This window comes from Neomonachus schauinslandi, chromosome X (genome assembly GCF_002201575.2).
Source record: "Neomonachus schauinslandi chromosome X, ASM220157v2, whole genome shotgun sequence".
Taxonomy (NCBI): Eukaryota; Metazoa; Chordata; class Mammalia; order Carnivora; family Phocidae; genus Neomonachus; species Neomonachus schauinslandi.
This window is the reverse complement of record NC_058419.1, coordinates 83153661-83159660: the sequence shown is the minus strand read 5'-3', so window position 1 is coordinate 83159660 and position 6000 is coordinate 83153661. Positions and strand designations below refer to the sequence as shown.

The window sequence follows — 6000 nt, the reverse complement described above, 5'->3', positions numbered from 1 at the left end:
ATTTGGAGGCCTTCTGTTTCCCTGCCATGTTCCTGACCTTAGGGGGAAAGCTCTCAGTTTTTCTCCACTGAGACTGATGTTCACTGTGGGCTTTTCATATATGGCTTTTATGATATTGAGGTATGTTCTCTCTATCCCTATGCTGAAGAGTTTTAATCAAGAAAGGATGCTGTACTTTGTCAAATGCTTTTTCTGCATCTATTGAGAGGATCATATGGTTCTTGTCCTTTGTTTTATTTATGTAGTGTATCACATTGATTGATTTGTGGATGTTGAACCACCCTTGCATCCCAGGAAATTATCCCACTTGGTTGTGGTGAATAATCCTTTTAATGTACTGTTGGATCCTATTGGCTAGTACTTTAGTGAGAATTTTTGCATCCATGTTCATCTGGGATATTGGTCTGTAATTCTCCTTTTTGATGGGGTCTTTGGTTTTGGGATCAAGGTAATGCTGGCCTCATAAAATGAGTTTGGAAGTTTTCCTTCCATTTCTATTTTTTGGAACAGTTTCAGAAGAATAGGTATTAATTCTTCTTGAAATGTTTGGTAGAATTCCCCCGGGAAGCCATCTGGTCCTTGGTTCTTGTTTTTGGGAGATTTTTTGATGACTGCTTCTTTCCTTACTGGTTATGGGTCTGTTCAGATTTTCTATTTCTTCCTGGTTCAGTTTTGGTAGTTTATACATCTCTAGGAATGCATCCATTTCTTCCAGATTATCTAATTTGCTGGCATATAGTTGCTCATATGTTCTTATAATTGTTTATATTTCTTTGGTGTTTGTTGTGATCTCTCCTCTTTCATTCATGATTTTATTTATTTGGGTCATTTTTATTTTTGATAAGTCTGGCCAGGAGTTTATCAATCTTATTAATTCTTTCAAAGAACCAGCTCCTAGTTTCATTGATATGTTCTACTGTTCTTTTGGTTTCTATTTCATTGATTTCTGCTCTGATCTTTATTATTTCTCTTCTCCTGCTGGGTTTAGGCTTCATTTGCTGTTCTTTCTCCAGCTCCTTTAGGTGTAGGGCTAGGTTGTGTATTTGAGACCTTTCTTGTTCTTGAGAAAGGCTTGTTTTGCTATATACATTCCTCTTAGGACCACCTTTGCTGCATCCCAAAGATTTTGAACAGATGTGTTTTCATTTTCATTTGTTTCCATGAATTTTTTTTAATTCTTCTTTAATTTCCTGGTTGGCCCATTCATTCTTTAGTAGGATCCTCTTCAGCCTCCATGTATTTGAGTTCTTTCCAACTTTCCTCTTGTGATTGAGTTCTAGTTTCAAAGCATTGTGGTCTGAAAATAGGCAGGGAATGATCCCAATCTTTTGGTACCGTTTAAGACCTGATTTATGACCCAGGATGTGATGTATTCTGGAGAATGTTCCATGGGCACTAGAGAAGAATGTGTATTCTATTGCTTTGGGATGGAATGTTCTGAATATATCTGTGAAGTCCATGTGGTCCAGTGTGTCATTTAAAGTCTTTATTTCTTTGTTGATCTTTTGCTTAGATGATCTGTCCATTTCAGTGAGGGGAGTGTTAAAGTCCCCTACTATTATTGTATTATTGTCGATGTGTTTCTTTGATTTTGTTATTAATTGGCTTATATAATTGGCTGCTCCCATGTTAAGGGAATAGATATTTAAAATTGTTAGATCTTCTTGTCGGATAGACCCTTTAAGTAGGATATAGTATCCTTTCTCATCTCTTATTATAGTCTTTGGTTTAAAATCTATTTTGTCTGATATAAGGATTGCCACCCTAGCTTTCTTTTGATGTCCATTAGCATGATAAATGATTCTCCACCCCTCACTTTAAATCTAGGGGTGTCTTTGGGTCTAAAATGAGTCTCTTGCAGACAGCATATCGATGGGTCTTGGTTTTTTATCCAATCCGATACCCTGTGTCTTTTGATTGGGGCATTTAGCCCATTTACATTCAGAGTAACTATTGAAAGATATTAATTTAGTGCCACTGTATTGCCTGTAAAGTGACTGTTACTGTACATTGTCTCTATTCCTTTCTGGTCTTTGTTACTTTTGGGCTTTGTCTTTGCTTAGAGGATCCCTTTTAATATTTCTTGTAGGGCTGGTTTGGTGACCACAAATTCTTTAGTTTCTGTCTGTCCTGGAATCTTTTTATCACTCCTTCCATTTTGAATTACATCCTAGCAGGATAAGGTATTCTTGGCTGCATATTTTTCTCATTTAGCACCCTGAATATATCATGCCAGTCCTTTCTGATCTGCCAGGTCTCTGTGGATAGGTCTGTTGCCAGTCTAATGTTTCTACCCTTGTAGGTTACAGACCTCTTGTCCCAAGCTGCTTTCATGATTTTCTCTTTGTCTTTGAGATTTGTAAGTTTCACTACTATATGTTGGGGTGTTGACCTATTTGTATTGATTTTGAGGGGGGGTTCTCTGTGCCTCCTGGATTTTGATGCATGTTTGCTTCCCCAGATTAAGGAAGTTCTCCACTATAATTTGCTCCAATATACCTTCTGCCCCCCCCTTTCTCTTTCCTCTTCTTCTGGGATCCCAATTATTCTAATATTGTTCTGCTTTATGGTATCACTTATCTCTCAAAATCTTGCCTTGTGATCCAGTAGTTGTTTATCTCTCTTTTTCTCAGCTTCTTTATTCTCCAGCATTTGGTCTTCTATATCACGAATTCTCTCTTCTGCCTCATTTACCCTAGCAGTTAGAGCCTCCATTTTTTTTTTTTTATTGCATCTCTTTAATCACCTTTTTGAGTTCAGCTTGGTTAGATTTTAGTTCTTTCATTTATCCAGAAATGGATTCTCTAGTGTCCTCTATGCTTTTTTTCAAGTCCAGCTAGTATCTTCATAATCAGTATTCTGAACTCTATTTCTGACATCCTATGTCCATACTGATTAGGTCCCTGGTAATCAGTACTGCCTCTTGTTCTCTTTTTTGAGGTGAGATTTTTTGTCTTGTCATTCTGTCCAGAAAAGAATAGATGAACGTGAGAACAAAATACTAAAATGACAACAATGACACCCGAGAAATATACACTAAGCAAATCAGAAGAGACCCGAAACCAGGAAAAAAAAAAAGAGAGAATATAATCAGGCAGGTGAGCAGAATACAGCAGTACACTGGATTCTGTGTGTATTTTGTTCTATCTCTTAGAAAACTAGATCCCAAAATTGTAAATATATGTACAAAAATATAATTAAATACAATGAAAGGATTGAATGTAACTGTAAAAATGGAAATTAAAAGACAAGAAAAAAACAACAACAAAAAAGGGAAGAGATATAAACAGACAGGTGAACAGAACAGAGCAATAGACTCTCTCCTGAGTGTATTTTGGTCAGTTTGTTAGAAGATACTACATCTCAAAATTGCATAGAAAAAAAAAAACATATATACAAAAATAAAAGTAAATACAATGAAAGAATAGAATGCAACTGTAAAGATGGAAATTAAAAAAGATTTTAACAAAACAAACAAAAAGAAGGAAGAAGAAGAAAAAAAAAACCCAAACAATCAAAAAAGAGAACATGATCAGAGAGGTGAATAGAATAGAGCCATACACTAGATTTTGGGTGTATTTTGGTCTGTTAGAAGAAATTGCATCTCAAAATTGTAAAGAAAGAAAAACTTATATATATATACAAAAATGAGATTAAATATAATGGATAGAATGTAATTGTAAAGAATTAAATTTAAAAAGATTTAAAAAGAGTTGATAAAATAAGAAATTGATTGAATAAGGAAAGAAAAAATTTTTAAAAATTAAAGTTGAAAGACTAAAGAATCATGGAAAAAAAGCCATGAATTCTATGTGCTGTATTCCCCTAGCACTGGAGTTTTGCAGTTCTCATTGATCGGTAAACTTGGTGTTGGCTGGATGTTCTTGCTGATATTCTGGGAGAGGGGCCTGTTGAGTTGATTCTCAAGTGTACTTGCCCCAGGCGAATTGCCCTGCACTTGCCAGGGGGCCTGGCTAAGTAATCTGGTCCAGTTTGCTCTATATGGGCTTTGTTTCCTGATGGCTTTCCACGCAGCTTCAGGGGATGAGAATGAAAATAGTGGCCTCCCAATCTCTGGCTTCAGAGCCAAAAGCTCAGGGCCCCACTCTTCAGTGATCCCTCAGAGAAAAGCAGTCAATCACTCCTGTCTCCCTGGTCTCTGGCTACACTCCGTGCTCACCCAGCCTATGCCTGAGCATTTCTATCTCAGGCATATGACCCCGTTTCGAGTCTCCAAACCTTGCAGACTCCTGTGGTGTGCTCCCACCCTACTCCTCCCAGGGGAGGAAGGGGGTTCTCATGGTTCTGCCTCTTTTTGGGCCCCTGCTAAGAGAGGAGTCACCTGACTGGTTTATGGCAACCCTGACCTGAGAGCCCACTTCTGGGCTCACTCTTTGCAGCCAGCTTCCCTGCTCCAATGTCTCGAAGCTCTGTCACACTCAGGCACCCCCGGTCTTCCTGTGAGCCCAAGGATCCTGAGACCATAGTGTCCCAGCTAGGGTTCCACCCCCACTTAGCCACCTGAGTAATGTTCCTCACTGGAGCAGACTTCTAAATGTTCTGATTTTGTGCTTCATTTCTATATCACTTGCCAGTAGCTGGCTTATGGAGGCTCCCTCTCCCCATGATTTATCTTCCCATATATTGCCTCAGATTCACTTCTCTGCACCTCCTACCTTGCAGAAAGTGGTTGCTTTTCTATTTGTAGAGTTGCAGCTATTCTTTTCTTAGATCTCTGGTTGAGTTCACAGGTGTGCAGAATGATTTGATAGCTATCTAGCTGAATTTTTGGGACCAGATAAAATTAAGTTCTCCTACTCCTCCATCTTGGACTCCTCAGCCCTCATGGATTCCTATTTTTCATCAATGGTTTATAATTCATTTCTGCCCTTAATTATATTGATGCTTAAATTGTTCTATATTTGGACAGTGGGAACCCCCTCAATCTGGTTCCTGTGTTCCTGTGATACATTCTATCATTTTTTTCAGCATTTCCTTACTTTCTGGAATAATAAGATGTTCCAGGCTCATCTTGTACCTACACTGCTCCAATTGTATAATCATCCATTTCCCCCAAAGAGCTCTGACTTCTTTTAGTGGGAAATGATATTAGAAATGAAGATCTGGGCACTAGGTTGAGTTGAATGACAGAAAGCATTATGGAACCTGGCCAGATGGACAACAGCTGTCCTAGCCATGAGGAAAAGAGGGGAGAATAGGGGTTAGAAAATGTTCTCAAGGGTATGTTCAGCTACCATGGCAAACATTGTAGGTCGCTCACATGACAGCCCCACATGCTAAAGAAAAACTCAGAGTTGTTCTTTGCCCAGCCCTGGGAGATGAATCATTATTAGTTTAAGCTAATCATGGCAATCCCATTCCCATTTGCTTAGTGAGGCCAATTGGTGAGCATGTGACCAGTTCTAGTTAATGAGACCTTAGGGAAAATCTGTTGTGGTATTTCTGAAAAAGATCACACTTTCTGGTAAAAGCTGCAGGCCTTGGAAGAAAACAGCCTCTTTGTCCCATGCCTCTTTTTTTGCTGCCTAGAATGTCATTGTTTGGCAATGTGATGTTTAGTGCGGTAGCAGTCATCTTGTGGCCATTCATTAATTCAATAAATATTTATGGAGTGCATTCTATGTGCCAGGCAATGTTCTAGGTATTGGGGATACAAGAGTAAACAAAACAGATTAAAGTCTCTGCCTTCATGGAATTTACATTCTAATGTGGGAGAGAGGAAACAAATAAATGAAATATATGGTATGCCCAATGGTGACAAGTGATAAGGAACAAATGAAGCAGGGAAAGAAGAGAGGGAATGCCAGAAGTGAGTTTGTAATTTTTAATAGGGTCATCAGGGACAGTCCAATTAAAAAAGAGTTATTTGAGGAAAAAATGGCATGCTTCATGATCCAATTATTTTTATACAGGGGCAATGGTAATCTTCTCTATTTCATTTCAGTTTTAGGGAATATGTGCTCTTGAAGAAAAGGGAGA

General features: G+C 38.4%; 1 non-coding gene across 1 annotated transcript; it reads right to left on the bottom strand.

Moving 5' to 3' along the window:
- Positions 1–5892: 5892 nt before the first annotated feature.
- On the bottom strand, positions 5893–5994 carry LOC123323511. The gene has a single exon (XR_006539448.1). It is a non-coding gene; the product is annotated as a U6 spliceosomal RNA (small nuclear RNA).
- Positions 5995–6000: the final 6 nt, after the last annotated feature.